Source organism: Pongo abelii, chromosome 7 (genome assembly GCF_028885655.2).
Source record: "Pongo abelii isolate AG06213 chromosome 7, NHGRI_mPonAbe1-v2.0_pri, whole genome shotgun sequence".
Classification (NCBI taxonomy): Eukaryota; Metazoa; Chordata; class Mammalia; order Primates; family Hominidae; genus Pongo; species Pongo abelii.
The window spans coordinates 143,068,142-143,085,577 of NC_071992.2; the positions used below are offsets into that span (position 1 = coordinate 143,068,142).

The following is a 17,436-nucleotide window of genomic DNA, read 5'->3' on the forward strand; positions in this document are numbered from 1 at the left end:
GAATCACAGATGGTTTTTGAAGGGGACCTGAAGACCTAGCTTTGAAAAGAGCCCACTTAAATTTTTTGCTAAATATGATTGAGTAGTATCTCCCTGTCTCAAATGAGAGATAAATTACAGTTTTAATTTTAGACATATTGCAATTTCTGTGTTGCCATTATTTCTTGACTTTTATTTTGTTCATTAATTTTCACAAGATTAATTGGCCTTTTGGGCTTTCAAATCAATATGACATTTTATCTCATGGCCTTTTCAAAACATGCTTTTCCTGGAGCAATTTATTGCAGATCATTTCTTTGAGGCTTGCCACCTTTTAGTTAGCCCTGCTGCATTGGACACAGAGAATACGTTTTTCCCCTTTGCCCTTTGCTTTTTCCTAGAAGGTCCAACATGTGACAAATTGCAGAGATTATGTGGCTTTTATTAAAGTACACACCTTGTGACCCTCTGAGAAAAGAAAAATGACCCAAGATAAATAAGGGAGTGTTTGTCCAGCATCCAGAAGAGGCTGCATGGAAAAGTTAAAGTGTAAATACCAGTATCACTGTTGAATATTTGCACAGCCCTTCATAGTTAACTGATACCACAGAGCAGTCTTGCAGATTCAAGTACCTAGAGGGCCAGGCAGGGAGTATAGGCAATGGGCTAGGTAGGTCTTAGGCAAACTAAAAAAATATATGCACACTAAAACCAGCTTCACCTGTTGCCAGGTGGGAGTGAGAGCCTCATGCTACTGAATTTTTCAGTAAATGCCTGACATCTGAGATTCCGTGGTATATATCTTAATTTTAAAGGGCTGAAAATTTATTTAAAATATTTAAATCCTGTGAGAATCAACAAATTATGTCTGCAGGCAAGCTCCCAGACTACCAACAGCGAGTTTGTGTCCTCTCTCTATTTTAGAATTTAAAAGATTGAGATAATATACTAGCCTGTTACAAGAACACATTAAAAAATGTTTGTTTCTGTTCGATGTGTAATAGGATGGTAACCAAGGACTCTTCTTGCTGCCTCTGTTTCAGCAGGGATGTGAAGACAAGACATATTCGCAGAGGTGGATTTACTCTGAAACTGATGAAGGTAAAGAAAGCATCAGTGTGGATTAGAATCCCCAATTGCTTTTCCAAGGCCTTGGGAGAGCCCTTTAATGTGATTACATGATCATTTATTTTTGCAAAACTTACAAAAGTAATACTTTCTAACAGCAATGCATTAGGATCACAGTCTATTTCCACTTGGAGTTTTCTTTCTTTCACACCTCCCAAAGTATAGGGTGTTGTTATAGTGACTAGGGGCATTTTTTTGAGATCTAGGTAGAAGGATCCATCTAGTAAGACTCCTCAGTCTCAGCAAAATTGACATTTTGAGCCAGGTAATTCTTTGCTATGGTCACTGTCCTATACATTTAAGGATGTTTAGCAGCATTTCTTACCTCTGCTTACTAGATCCTGGTAACAACCCCCTATTCTCTCACCCACACAGTTGTGACAAAGTCCCCTGGAGAGATAAAATTGAACCCTCACTCAATTGAGAACCACTGAACTAATGAGAAGTTGGTTTGTGGACACAGCTAGTTTGGGTTGGAATATAATTACGTGGTTCCAGGTTACATTTGTGTTACAGTTTACATTATCTCTAACAGTTTGAGTGTGGGCATGTTTTTCACAAATACTTGACCTTCTCATAGCACCAACTCACATGGGTGCAGAACCAGGATGGCAGATCCCAGCACAGAAGCACATGGGATGAGGCAAAAATAAAAGTTGGAAATGGAACCACAGGCCTGGGTCTGTGGAAATGTCTTCCAAATCTTACAACTCCTGTGTGAAAGAAACTTGATGGAGACTTTCCCAGTTTTGGCAACAATCCTAGACATTTACATGACATTGCTAATAATGTGTTATGATGCTGAAAAAAATATCGAACTTATCATAATAAAAATGAATTTTAAAGCAACCGTGCTAGAAGAAAGACTGGATTGTCTTTCTTTTCACACTATTGAAAATGTTACAAAGTTATTGTCTTTATAGAAGGAATCAAAGAGTCTATAGCTAAAATGAAAGGAAAAGGCATAATAGAGGAATGTCAGATAGTTAATAATGATATCACACTTTTGAGTTTTATAATGTTTGTAGTATTCATCGGCTTTCAAAAATTTGTCTTGTTGTGATTTATGATATCATTCAAAAAATATTATTTTAGTACCTTGTTTTGTACTATACTTTTATTTTTTTGTAAAGAAGAAAAATCTCATTCCAAATTATAAAAACTTTAGGACACTTAAAACTTAGATTTGCATCTGGATTTTAGATGTCAAAATGAGTTGTGAGATAAATACTTGGAGTCTTTATGAAATAACTTTCTGGATAAAGCTACTGGTTCACTATGAGCTCCTTCACATTTCCTCCTTCCTCTCCCCTCCCCATCTTCCCTCTCAATCCCCAAGGTGAGAAAAAAGAGAATTCCACTTTTTACATTAAATGAAAAGAAATGCATCAAAAAGACCACTCAGAAAGCTTGATGCTTAACTTAGCTCCTGATAGTAGGAGAACAATGGGGCAATACCTGATTGACTCTAAGATGGAAAACTAAGAGAAAGTCAGCCTGGCTGGCTCTTCAGGCAACTGCAGCCAAGGTGAGGGGCCTGCAATGGGCTGTCTACACTCAGAGTGTTTAGAGGTGTAGAAATGCATAAGCCAGATGTGGGCTGAGCATGAGAGAGCTCACATGCAGCTCTTTTACATCCTGTCCGGTAGGGCTACTCAGAAATGTGATGGAGCTCCAAGGGAGACCATGTAGAGTGCTCTGAAAATCCCAGGAGTGAGGGGTCACTTCCAGCCAAGAAAAATGTGTCACCACATCACAGAAGTTCTATTAAATCCAGGGAAGAACTTTGAAGAACCTACAAGGATGCCAGTGACACACAATGCCAACCTTTAAACACCAGCCAGACCCAGATGTGTGCAGTAAAGTTATAGCAGTACTGGGTAAGTAAGAAATTTCCTGCGCTTCTTGAGGAATTCAAATTGTCTCTGTTTGCAGATGACCTGATTGTGTATTTAGAAAACCCCATCATCTCAGCCCCAAATCTCCTTAAGCTGACAAGCAACTTCAGCGAAGTCTCAGGATCAAAATCCATGTGCAAAAATCACAAGCTTTCCTATACACCAATAACAGACAGGAAGCCAAATCATGAGTGACCTCCCATTCACGATTGCTACAAAGAGAATAAAATACCAAGGAATTCAACTTACAAGGGATGTGAAGGACATCTTCAAGGAGAACTACAAACTGCTGCTCAAGGAAATAAGAGAGGACACAAACAAATGGAAAAACATTCCATGCTCGTGGATAGGAAGAATCAATATCATGAAAATGGCCATACTGCCCAAAATAATTTATAGATTCAATGCTATTCTCATCAATCTACCATTGACTTTCTTCACAGAATTAGCAAAAACTACTTTAAATTTCATATGGACCCAAAAAAGAGCCCATATGGCCAAGACAATCCTAAGCAGAAAGAACAAAGCTGGAGGCATCATGCTTCAAACTATACTACAAAGGCTACAGTAACCAAAACAGCATGGTACTGGTTTGGTACTGGTACCAAAAGAGATATATAGACCAATGGAACAGAACAGAGGCCTCAGAAATACTGCCATACATCTACAGCCATCTGATCTTTGACAATTCTGACAAAAACAAGCAATAAGGAAAGGATTCTCTATTTAATAAATAGTGTTGGAAAAACTGGCTTAGCCATATGTAGAAAATTGAAACTAGACCCTTTCCTTACACCTTATACAAAAATCAACTCAAGATGTATTAATTACTTAAATTTAAGACCTAAAACCACAAAAACCTTAGAAGAAAACCTAGGCAATACCATTCAGGACATAAGCATGGGCAAAGACTTCATGACTAAAACACCAAAAGCAACGGTAACAAAAGCCAAAATTGACAAATGGGATCTAATTAAACTAAGGAGCTCCTGCACAACAAAAAAACTATCATCAGAGTCAACAGGCAACCTACAGAGTGGGAGAAAATTTTTGCAATCTATCCATCTGACAAAGGGCTAATATCCAGAATAGAACTTAAACAAATTTACAAGAAAAAAAAACATCAAAAAGTGGGCAAAGGATATGAATAGGCACTTCTCAAAAGAAGACATTTGTGCAGCCAACAAACATATGTAAAAAATCTCATCAACACTTGTTATTAGAGAAATGCGAATCAAAACCACAACGAGATACCATCTCACGCCAGTTAGAATGGTGATCATTAAAACTCAGGAAACAACAGATGCTGGAGAGGATGTAGAGAAATAGGAACGCTTTTACACAGTTAGTGGGAGTGTAAATTAGTTCAACCATGTGGAAGACAGTGTGGCGATTCCTCAAGCATCTAGCACTAGAAATACCATTTGACCCAGCCATCCCATTACTGGGTATATACCCAAAGGATTATAAATCATGCTGCTATAAAGACACATGCACATGTATGTTTATTGCAGCACCATTCACAATAGCAAAGACTTGGAACCAACCTAAATGCTCATCAATGATAGACTGGATTAAGAAAATGTGGCACATATACACCACGAAATACTATGCAGCCATAAAAAAGGATAAGTTCATGTCCTTTGTAGGGACATGGTTGAAGCTGGAAACCATCATTCTCAGCAAACTAACACAGGAACAGAAAACCAAACACTGCATGTTCTTACCCATAAGTGGGAGTTGAACAATGAGAACACATGGACACAGGGAGGGGAACATTACACACCAGGGCCTGTCGGGGGGTGTGGGGCTAGGGGAGAGATAGCATTAGGAGAAATACCTAATGTAGGTGATGGATTGATGGGTGCAGCAAACCACCATGGCATGTGTATACCTATGTAACAAACCTGCACGTTCTGCACGTGTATCCCAGAACTTAAAGTATAATAAAAACAAAACTAAACAAAAAAAAAAAAAAAAAAAGGAAAAAGTTTTCTGCTCTTTTTACCTCTCCTTTCTCCCCCAGTTCTTCCATAGTTGCAGCTAGATGGTTGGAAAGAAAGTAGGGAAGAGCAAAGAGAAGGATGCACATCTATCTGCACTGAAGTCACCAGCCTCAGAGTTCATGTAGCAGGCTTGACTGTGTTTCCGTAGAAAGGCCTGCTTACAAGGCTGGCCCTTGGCTAGTATCTGAAAACTCAGCTTTCAAGAGGGTTTCTGTCTCTCTAACTGATCAGAGTAGCTCACTGTGCCTAAAAAGTTTATGCAAACAATATGTTTTATTCTGAACTCATGCTTTATTTCTGGGAGACTGGAATTTTGGTATGTGTTAATTAGGGGGTGCCTATGTGATAAGCCTCCAGTAAAAACGCTGGAGCTGAGCCTCCCTGGTTAGCAAACTTTCACCTGTGTTGTTACAATTCATTACTGGGGAACTAAGCTCATCCTATGTGACTCTATTAGGAGAGGGTCATGGGAATTGAGTCTAATTTTGCCAAGATTTTGCCTCATGCACTTTTCCCTTTGCTGATTTTGTTTTGTACCTCTTTGCTATAGTAAATCATAGTTATGAGTACCATTACATGATGAATCTTATAGGTCTTCCTAGCAAATCATTGAAACTAGGGGTGGTTTGGGGGAATCTCCTGACACACGCCCTAGCTGTGAGGGTGGAGAGAAGTTTTACTTTATAATAAAGACTGACTGTGATTATTACAGTGACTAGACACTTTCGGTGACTGAACTGACACTATATTTCAGTCTTAAAGTGGGCAGAAGTGCCATGGGGCTGATCAAGTTTTCGTCCAGTGATAGAACAACTAACCTCACGAAATAAGTCTCATGAGGTAGTAAAAAACAAAAACAAAATTGCATTCTGGTTACATCCCAGGAGGCAGGCTTGTTTGGCACCTCAGTGCCATGTACATTATTCCACTGAATTCTCATGGTAGCCATGGAAGGCAGGAAGGACAAAGGTTTCATCCTGCTTTACAAGAGATATGAGAGTACGTGGTACATGAGAGTTAAAAAGACTTTCCCAAGTTCAATAACAAAAACTGAAGTTCGGTTCTCCGATTCCAAGAACTGCCTGAGCTTTTTCCACTTTGTCACGTTGACTGGGTACTTATTGCAGAGTGATAAGATCAACCCAAAATTCATTGTCCTATCCTCTAAAAATTAAAAAATCATGACTTAATTGCTCCACCAACCTCTTTTCAAATTATCACTCATGTGTCCTTTGAGATATCTAACTTGTTGGGGAGCTTAGTTTGGACCGGGTCATCTTTCCTACTTCACCTGATGATCTTTGAGCAAACTGATCCATAAGAGAATTGAATCTGCACCTGTGCTCTCACAGGCACAGACAAGCCCTGGGCGGTGGTCTGTGTGTTTTTATGTTTTTTGGGAGTGGGGGATAATTTTCTCCTACCTGAGTGACATGCTGAATGTGTTCCATCTGTTCTGCTTTGATCAATAGATATGAAATCCAGTCTTTCTGCAAATACTATCAGTTATGGCTCAGCTAGATTAATTTCACAAGATTAAAAGCTGAACAAAACTTTCTCAAACACCATCTGTTCAACAATGAGCTCCGCTTTTTCCAGGCACTGTGCTAGATATGATGGATGCAGTAATGAATATAACATAGCTGTTGGGCCAGGGTGTTCAGTGTGGTGGAAAAGATAGACAAAAGAATAAAATAATGATTCCAGTGGGATGTACTATAGCAGGGTCAGAGAACAGGCTATTCAGACAGACTGCTGGCTTGGGGTCATACTCTAGCTCTTCTATTTTCTAGCTTTGTGAGTTTGGGCAAGTTTCTTAACCTTTCTGTTCCTCTGGTTTTTCATCTATAAATATTCAACTAACATCAACTGTAGGTGAAGCTATTCAACAATACACGAGCCAATGATATTAGTGGCTCTGGGTTACAATTGTGACAAGAGAGCAAGTCATTTCTATTAAGAAGTTCCCCTCTCATGTGGGAGATGCATAAATAAACAGACAGCCATTATAATCCAGAATAAGGGTTCCCACGAGGGCAATTAAGGGCTACGTGGGAGCACATTGCTCCCTAAATGTAAAGACTGCTCTTTGTTAACTAATTGTTCTACCTGGTTACAGGCCCCACAAAGAAAGAAGAAACAGACAACCTGAATCACATTCAAAAGAGAGTCTCCACAATAGTGAGGGCTGCAAAACCAGGTGACATGAAAGCCAAGAGAATGAATTACGTAGATTTGTTCAACCTAAGGAAGAAAAGATTCTGCACACGTGAGGGCCGATTTTCAGTCCTCAGAGCTCTCTCCTTTGGAGGCTTCTTTGTTTGGGCCCCACTTCCATTCTTCACATTCAGCAGTTTCTGGGAGACTGATCTTACCATGGCCTGTCCCTCCGTGTTTGTCCCAATCGCATCCAGATGCCTCTCTGGCCTCATCTCCTAGTGTTCCTGTGTCCGGAATTGGTGGGTTCTTCGTCTCACTAACTTCAGGAATGAAGCTGCGGACCCTCGCGGTGAGTGTTACAGTTCTTAAAGGCAGCGTGTCCGGAGTTTGTTCCTTCTGATGTTCGGATGTGTTCGGAGTTTCTTCCTTCTGGTAGGTGCATGGTCTCGTTGGCTCAAGAGTGAAGCTGCAGACCTTCGCGGTGAGTGTTACAGCTCTTAAGACGGCTCCTCTGGAGTTGTTGGTTCCTCCCGGTCGGTTCGTGGTCTCGCTGGCTTCAGGAGTGAAGCTGCAGACCTTCCTGGTGTTACAGCTCATAAAGGCACTGTGGACCCAAAGACTGAGCAGTAGCAAGATTTATTGCAAAGAGGGAAAGAACAAATCTTCCACAGCATGGAAGGGGACCCCTGCAGGTTGCCACTGCCGGCTGGGGCAGCCTGCTTTTATTCTCTTATCTGGCCCCACCCACATCCTGCTGATTGGTCCATTTTACAGAGAGCCGAGTGGTCTGTTTTGACAGGGCGCTGATTGGTGCATTTACAATCCCTGAGCTAGACACAAAAGTTCTCCACCTCCCCACTAGATTAGATACAGAGTGTGGACACAAAGGTTCTCCAAGTCCCCACCAGAGTAGCTAGATACAGTGTGGATTGGTGCATTCACAAACCCTGAGCTAGACACAGGGTGCTGATTGATGTTTACAAACCTTGAGCTAGATAGAGTGCGGATTGGTGTATTTACAATCCCTTAGCTAGACATAAAGGTTCTCCAAGTCCCCACCAGACTCAGGAGCCCAGCTGGCTTCACCCAGTGGATCCCGCACTGGGGCAGCAGGTGGAGCTGCCTGCCAGTCCCGAGCGGTGCGCCCGCACTCCTCAGCCCTTGGGTGGTCTGTGTGGGCGCCGTGGAGCAGAGGGCGGCAGCAGAGGGCGGCGCTCGTCGGGGAGGCTCCGGCCGCACAGGAGCCCACGGAGGAGGGGGAGGCTCAGGCATGGCGGGCTGCAGGTCCCGAGTCCTGCCCCGCCGGGAGGCAGCTAAGGCTTGGCGACAAATCGAGTGCAGCGCCGGTGGGGCGGCACTGCTGGGGGACCTCCGCAGCTGCTGGCCCAGGTGCTAAGCCCCTCATCGCCCGGGGCCGGCAGGGCCCGCTGGCCGCTCCGAGTGCAGGGCTCGCCAAGCCCACGCCCACCCGGAACTCCAGCTGGCCCGCAAGCGCGGGGCGCAGCCTGGGTTCCACTCGCGCCTCTCCCTCCACACCTCCCTGCAAGCTGAAGGAGCAAGCCCTGGCCTTGGCCAGCCCAGAAAGGGGCTCCCACAGTGCAGCAGTGGGCTGAAGGGCTCCTCAAGAGCGGCCAGAGTGGGCGCCAAGGCCGAGGAGGCGCCGAGAGCGAGTGAGGGCTGCGAGGACTGCCACCATGCTGTCACCTCTCATTCCCTTCACACTTGCACTGCTCTGGCCACAAGGGCATCCTGGTGTTTCTTAAAGCCTCCAGGCACATTTCCTCCTGGGGTCTTTGCATTTGCTGCCTCTTGTGCCAGTTCTGCCTCGCACCAGTTATTCACTTACTTACTCCCTTTCTCCGAAAACTTACTCAATGCCAGAATTCTTCCTATGGCCCTTCACTGTTTTGTTTTGTTTTCAGTAGATCATATCTGTTCCAACCTAGAAAGATAATTCATGTACTTATCTTTATTGTCTGACTTTCCCTACTATAACTTAAGTCCCATGAGAGCAACAAGATTTGTGTTGTCTCATGCTGAGTCCCAGAGCCAATGACATTATCTGACAGTAGGAGTCCCTCGTACATATATGTTGAGCAAAAGCAAACAAGAATGGATTTTATAATAGCCAGTGCTCTTGAAAGATTGAAATGGAGAGCTTGGGATGAAATGAGATCCCTATCATTGGAGGGGTTCAAGCCTAGGTTGGAACAAACTTGGTAGCGATTTTGTAGAGAGCATTCGAGAATTGGGTGGTAATTAAATGTGTTTTGTTCTCTTGAATCACTGACAGAGCCCAGTTTATAAATAGATGAAGGGTTAGTAGCACCATATTTTACAGAAGCAATGCCCTTTCTGTCTGGATCTCAGACTCTGCAGCTAACAGGAAGTACCTAATTGCCTTATGAGTTGGATTTAAAAATAATTATTGATTTGATTAAATATTTATAATTTATTTAAATGCATGTTAATTATTAAATTATGCTTAATGACTAAATCATTTTGCTAATGAAATATTTTTTAATAATTAAAAATTAAACCATGCTGGCTTTATTTTTGATAAATCACAACATCCTAAACCTAATTTTCAGGGTCATATGATTTTAAACATAGACACTAATTACACTGGTGGCATTTTACATTAATTGTATGACCCAGTCTTAAATTGGCATCTTAAAAACTAGAAATAGAAATTTCACTGTCAAAATAAAAACAAATACAGCAATCAGGATGTGTGTTCTGTATGGTCATTATTTTACATATATGATTTTCTTAATGGACAGATAACACTTTCTTTGTTTGTTTCGAGACGAGGTCTCACTATGTTTCCCAGGCTGGACTTCAACTCCTGGGCTCAAGTAATCCTCCCTCCTCAGCCTCCTGAGTAACTGGGATTACAGGCACGTGCCACTGTGCCAGACTAAACAGTGCTCATTTTTAAAAGAATATCACACAGTAGGAAAATAGTCATTTCATCATATCTTCTCCTTAATTTTAGACCACTGAAATTAAGTATTTTTTTTTTACCCACGCTTTCTATGGGCAGTAATCCTTTGCTCCTTCTCCTATGCCCCTTCAGAAACATTGAATTTTACACATTTTTGAGTTCCTCCCAATTTAAAACCTTCAGCATTTTCTCACCACAAAAGGACACAAAGTCTTTTGTTAGTTTTCTGGGGCCTGGCTGTCATACTGTGTTACTGTATCTGCTCCATTCTCATTTCTTATACTTGCCTCTCCATAAAACCCCTGTGTGAAAAGATAGGAAGGTATAGAATTTTAAAATTTTGGACTTTAGAATTTTCAAGTGTCTTACATATCTGTAATTTACAGTGCGTGAATGTGTGTGTGTGTGTGTGTGTGTGTGTGTGTTTTAATCTCATTCCAGTTAGTTAACATTGAAGCATCCTTCTTGGCAATACACATTCTAAGTTAGTTAGCCTTTGAAAACCTAATCAGAAGCCTACAGACTAGCAGTGCTATTAGAAGGATGTGCTTATGTCATTGCAGTCGTGGTTTCACAGGTTTGTACTTATCTTCAAACTTGTCAAATTGTATAAATTAAATATACAGCTTTTTTTTGTATGTCAATCATACCTCGGTAAAGTGGTTTGCAAAAACGATTCAACTTTCTTCATGAATGATCAACACTAGAGAGTTTATTAATTAGTATGAGAGTTGTTAGACATAATTTTTAAACTGGTGAAATGAACGAGTCCAAGAACATGAATTGGCCAGATGGATTTTAAGGCCTCTGTCATTGCATGAACACATTATAACAATCCATTGATGAAATTACTCTGCTTCAGAATAAATTTGTCAGAGTACATAAAAGAAAAGAGAACAGAAATGTTATTGAGCTAGTACAGTTTGTTAACTTCCTTTTTTTTTCTTTACAGAAACTAATAAACATTTGAATATCTGACCAAATTTGCTCAGAGACTAGCTTTCTGGGAATATGACAGCCGGTAGAAAGACCCAAAGGGGAGACCTTGCACACTCACCAAACTCCAACCATTAAAAGCTACTTGTAGTTAACTCAAAATCTTTTAACTGTGAGCAACCATGTGGGCTAATGTTGATGAAGATATGCCCTTCAGATTCCCTGTGAACTTCAAAACTTGCAAAAATCCTAGCAGTTGAAGTACATGATAACTATCAGAAACATTTGCCAAGAAGTAAAAAAATAAACTATATGATTTACACTACATTAAGTGAGCTATGAATTTTCTAAAATTAACTAATAGCTTATATGCAAGCAGCAACTATCCTTCAAATGAATTATGTTCCCAAAATGTAATTGTATATGGGTCATTGAAATTCAACACCTTGTATTCATATAAATATTATTGTGAATGGTGGTTAAGTATCTTATTTAGGCCATGAACCTGCCTAACATGATGTAAACAGAAATACTACAACTGCAAAGACAAATCAGCTAATTTAAGAATCTAACTACTAAATAATACCAAAATATGTAAGTCTTGATGAAGAAGTATGATTTTATTTCTTTGAGTAATTGAATTCATTATTTGAATATGAGCTTAAAAATATGGAGGATAGGATTTCTAAAAGAAAATTCTGGGCAAATTTGTGAGTTTAAATGTTGAGGACACTTAAAATTTTCTTTATAGAAAGTTTGAGTTAGGTTGCTTGGATGTTCAGAAAAGTAACAAACTAAGCAGGGAGATAGAAGTTCTTAAAATAATTGGATAAAACATGAAGAAGGTGGGGAGGACTAAATTAGCTAAGGGGAATGTATATAATTATGGAAGAAAACATTTACCTGGGATGATATTAACTTAGCTATAACTAGAGGTAAAATGTTGAGAGAAAAAAAATGAAATAGTATGGTTTAGGTGATTTATCCTGAAAGAGAGAGAAGGGAGGCGATTGTGATAGAAGAAAACCTTCTAGGGAATAGATTTCTAACCTCATCACCAGGGCATGGTTAGCTGAAGACAACTGGTTGGTCCTTAGCAGCTACACCTGAGATCCCTGAGCCATGGGGCAGCAGCATGCAATGGTTCTCACCCTTTGAATCTTCATTTCTATTGCTTTATGTTTATAAGTCACAGATTTTCAATACATCTGTAGCAGAATTTATTGTCTGCCCTCAAAACCTCAACTTTAAAATCTGGGGTCTTGTCCAGGCACAGTAGCTCATGCCTGCAATCCCAGCACTTTGGGAGGCCCAGGTGGGTGGATCATTTGAGGTCAGCAGTTTGAGACTAGCCTGGCCAACTTGGTGAAAATAAAAATACAAAAAATTAGCTGGGTGTGGTGGCGGGCGCCTGCAATCCCAGATACTCAGGAGGCTGAGACAGGAGAATCACTTAAATCCTGGAGGTGGAGGTTGCAGTGAGCTGAGATCACACCACTGCACTCCAGCCTGGGTGACAGAACAAGACTCCACCTCAAAAAAAATAATAAAAATAAAATAAAATGGCGGGGAGCCAAGATGGCTGAATAGGAAGAGCTCCGGTCTACAGCTCCCAGTGTGAGCGACGCAGAAGACGGGTGATTTCTGCATTTCCATCTGAGGTACCAGTTCATCTCACTAGGGAGTGCCAGACAGTGGGTGCAGGTCAGTGGGTGCGCGCACCATGTGCGAGCCGAAGAAGGGCGAGGCATTGCCTCACTCAGGAAACGCAAGGGGTCAGGGAGTTCCCTTTCCTAGTCAAAGAAAGGGGTGACAGACGGCAGCTGGAAAATCGGGTCACTCCCACCCGAATACTGTGCTTTTCCGACGGGCTTAAAAAACGGCACACCAGGAGATTATATCCCGCACCTGGCTCACAGGGTCCTACGCCCACGGAGTCTCGCTGATTGCTAACACAGCAGTCTGAGATCAAACTGCAAGGCAGCAGCGAGGCTGGGGGAGGGGCGCCCGCCATTGCCCAGGCTCCCTTAGGTAAACAAAGCAGCCGGGAAGCTCCAACTGGGTGGAGCCCACCAGAGCTCAAGGAGGCCTGCCTGCCTCTGTAGGCTCCACCTCTGGGGGCAGGGCACAGACAAACAAAAAGACAGCAGTAACCTCTGCAGACTTAAATGTCCCTGTCTGACAGCTTTGAGGAGAGCAGTGGTTCTCCCAGCATGCAGCTGGAGATCTGAGAATGGGCAGACTGCCTCAAGTGGGTCCCTGACCTCTGACCCCCCGAGCAGCCTAACTGGGAGACACCCCCCAGTAGGGGCAGACTGATACCTCACACGGCCAGGTACTCCTCTGAGACAAAACTTCCAGAGGAACGATCAGACAGCAGCAGTCGCAGATCACAAAAATCCGCGGTTCTGCAGACACTGCTGCTGATACCCAGGCAAACAGGGTCTGGAGTGGACCTGTAGCAAACTCCAACAGACCTGCAGCTGAGGGTCCTGTCTGTTAGAAGGAAAACTAACAAACAGAAAGGACATCCACACCAAAAACCCATCTGTACGTCACCATCATCAAAGACCAAAAGTAGATTATACCACAAAGATGGGGAAAAAACAGAGCAGAAAAACTGGAAACTCTAAAAACCAGAGTACCTCTCCTCCTCCAAAGGAACGCAGTTCCTCACCAGCAACGGAACAAAGCTGGATGGAGAATGACTTTGATGAGCTGAGAGAAGAAGGCTTCAGACGATCAAATTACTCTGAGCTATGGGAGGATATTCAAACCAAAGGCAAAGAAGTTAAAAACTTTGAAAAAAATTTAGAAGAATGTATAACTAGAATAACCAATACAGAGAAGTGCTTAAAGGAGCTGATGGAGCTGAAAACCAAGGCTCGAGAACTACGTGAAGAATGCAGAAGCCTCAGGAGCCGATGAAATCAACTGGAAGAAAGGGTATCAGCGATGGAAGATGAAATGAATGAAATGAAGCGAGAAGGGAAGTTTAGAGAAAAAAGAATAAAAAGAAACGAGCAAAGCCTCCAAGAAATATGGGACTATGTGAAAGGACCAAATCTACGTCTGATTGGTGTACCTGAAAGTGATGGGGAGAATGGAACCAAGTTGGAAAACACCTGCAGGATATTATCCAGGAGAACTTCCCCAATCTAGCAAGGCAGGCCAACATTCAGATTCAGGAAATACAGAGAACACCACAAAGATACTCCTTGAGAAGAACAACTCCAAGACACATAATTGTCAGATTCACCAAAGTTGAAATGAAGGAAAAAATGTTAAGGGCAGCCAGAGAGAAAGGTCGCGTTACACTCAAAGGGAAGCCCATCAGACTAATAGCGGATCTCTCAGCAGAAACTCTACAAGCCAGAAGAGAGTGGGGGCCAATATTCAACATTCTTAAAGAAAAGAATTTTCAACCCAGAATTTCATATCCAGCCAAACTAAGCTTCGAAAATGAAGGAGAAATAAAATACTTTACAGACAAGCAAATGCTGAGAGATTTTGTCACCAACCAGGCCTGCCCTAAAACAGCTCCTGAAGGAAGCGCTAAACATGGAAAGGCACAACCGGTACCAGCTGCTGCAAAATCATGCCAAAATGTAAAGACCATCGAGACTAGGAAGAAACTGCATCAACTAACGAGCAAAATAACCAGCTAACATCATAATGACAGGATAAAATTCACACATAACACTGTTAACTTTAAATGTAAATGGACTAAATGCTCCAATTAAAAGACACAGACTGGCAAATTGGATAAAGAGTCAAGACCCATCAGTGTGCTGTATTCAGGAAACCCATCTCACATGCAGAGACACACATAGGCTCAAAATAAAGGGATGGAGGAAGATCTACCAAGCAAATGGAAAACAAAAGAAGGCAGGGGTTGCAATCCTAGTCTCTGATAAAGCAGACTTTAAAACAACAAAGATCAAAAGAGACAAAGAAGGCCATTACATAATGGTAAAGGGATCAAGTCAACAAGAAGAGCTAACTATGCTAAATGTATATGCACCCAATACAGGAGCACCCAGATTCATAAAGCAAGTCCTGAGTGACCTACAAAGAGACTTAGACTCCCAAACATTAATAATGGGAGATTTTAACACCTCCCTGTCAACATTAGACAGATCAACAAGACAGAAAGTCAACAAGGATACCCAGGAATTGAACTCAGCTCTGCACCAAGTGGACCTAATAGACATCTACAGAACTCTCCACCCCATATCAACAGAATATACATTTTTTTCAGCGCCACACCACACCTATTCCAAAATTGACCACATAGTTGGAAGTAAAGCTCTCCTCAGCAAATGTAAAAGAATAGAAATTATAACAAACTATCTCTCAGATCACAGTGCAATCAAACTAGAACTCAGGATTAAGAATCTCATTCAAAACTGCTCAACTACATGGAAACTGAACCACCTGCTCCTGAATGACTACTGCGTACATAATGAAATGAAGGCAGAAATAAAGATGTTCTTTGAAACCAACGAGAACAAAGACACAACATACCAGAATCTCTGGGATCATTCAAACAGTGTGTAGAAGGAAATTTATAGCACTAAATGCCCACAAGAGAAAGCAGGAAAGATCCAAAATTGACACCCTAACATCACAATTAAAAGAACTAGAAAAGCAAGAGCAAACACATGCAAAAGCTAGCAGAAGGCAAGAAATAACTAAAATCAGAGCAGAACTGAAGGAAATAGAGACACAAAAACCCTTCAAAAAATTAATGAATCCAGGAGCTGCTTTTTTGAAAGGATCAACAAAATTGATAGACCGCTAGCAAGATTAATAAAGAAAAAAAGAGAGAAGAATCAAATAGATGCAATAAAAAATGATAAAGGGGATATCACCACCGATCCCACAGAAATACAAACTACCATCAGAGAATACTACAAACACCTCTACACAAATAAACTAGAAAATCTAGAAGAAATGGATAAATTCCTCGACACATACACTCTCCCAAGACTAAACCAGGAAGAAGTTGAATCTCTGAATAGACCAATAACAGGAGCTGAAATTGTGGCAATAATCAATAGCTTACCAACCAAAAAGAGTACAGGACCAGATGGATTCACAGCCGAATTCTACCAGAGGTACAAGGAGGAACTGGTACCATTCCTTCTGAAACTATTCCAATCAATAGAAAAAGAGAGACTCCTCCCTAACTCATTTTATGAGGCCAGCATCATCCTGATACCAAAGCCGGGCAGAGACACAACCAAAAAAGAGAATTTTAGACCAATATCCTTGATGAATATTGATGCAAAAATCCTCAATAAAATACTGGCAAACCGAATCCAGCAGCACATCAAAAAGCTTATCCACCATGATCAAGTGGGCTTCATCCCTGGGATGCAAGTCTGGTTCAATATATGCAAATCAATAAATGTAATCCAGCATATAAACAGAACCAAAGACAAAAACCACATGATGATCTCAAAAGATGCAGAAAAGTCCTTTGACAAAATTCAACAACACTTCATGCTAAAAACTCTCAATAAATTAGGTATTGATGGGACGTATCTCAAAATACTAAGAGCTATCTATGACAAACCCACAGCCAATATCATACTGAATGGGCAAAAACTGGAAGCATTCGCTTTGAAAACTGGCACAAGACAGGGATGCCCTCTCTCACCACTCCTATTCAACATAGTGTTGGAAGTTCTGGCCAGGGCAATTAGGCAGGAGAAGGAAATAATGGGTATTCAATTAGGAAAAGAGGAAGTCAAATTGTCCCTGTTTGCAGACGACATGATTGTATATCTAGAAAACCCCATTGTCTCAGCCCAAAATCTCCTTAAGCTGATAAGCAACTTCAGCAAAGTCTCAGGATACAAAATCAATGTACAAAAATCACAAGCATTCTTATACACCAATAACGGACAAACAGAGAGCCAAATCGTGAGTGAACTCCCATTCACAATTGCTTCAAAGAGAATAAAATACCTAGGAATCCAGCTTACAAGGGACGTGAAGGACCTCTTCAAGGAGAACTACAAACCACTGCTCAAGGAAATAAAAGAGGATACAAACAAATGGAAGAACATTCCATGCTCATGGGTAGGAAGAATCAATATCGTGAAAATCTCCATACTGCCCAAGGTAATTTATAGATTCAATGCCATCCCCATCAAGCTACCAATGACTTTCTTCACAGAATTGGAAAAAACTACTTTAAAGTTCATATGGAACCAAAAAAGAGCCCGCATCGCCAAGTCAATCCTAAGCCAAAAGAACAAAGCTGGAGGCATCACACTACCTGACTTCAAACTATACTACAAGGCTACAGTAACCAAAACAGCATGGTACTGGTACCAAAACAGAGATATAGATCAATGGAACAGAGCAGAGC

General features: G+C 41.4%; 1 long non-coding RNA gene across 2 annotated transcripts in view; it reads left to right on the plus strand.

Moving 5' to 3' along the window:
- Window positions 1-8,302, plus strand: part of LOC129047538 (uncharacterized) — a 165,002-nt gene extending 156,700 nt beyond the window's left edge. Inside the window, exon 3 of one of the 2 annotated variants that reach the window (XR_008509284.2) lies at window positions 7,131-8,302. This is a non-coding gene — a long non-coding RNA (uncharacterized LOC129047538). Of the gene's footprint in view, window positions 1-1,025; window positions 1,081-7,130 lie in introns of those variants that run through there. The other variant, XR_010141300.1, reaches the window with a different exon arrangement.
- Window positions 8,303-17,436: the final 9,134 nt, after the last annotated feature.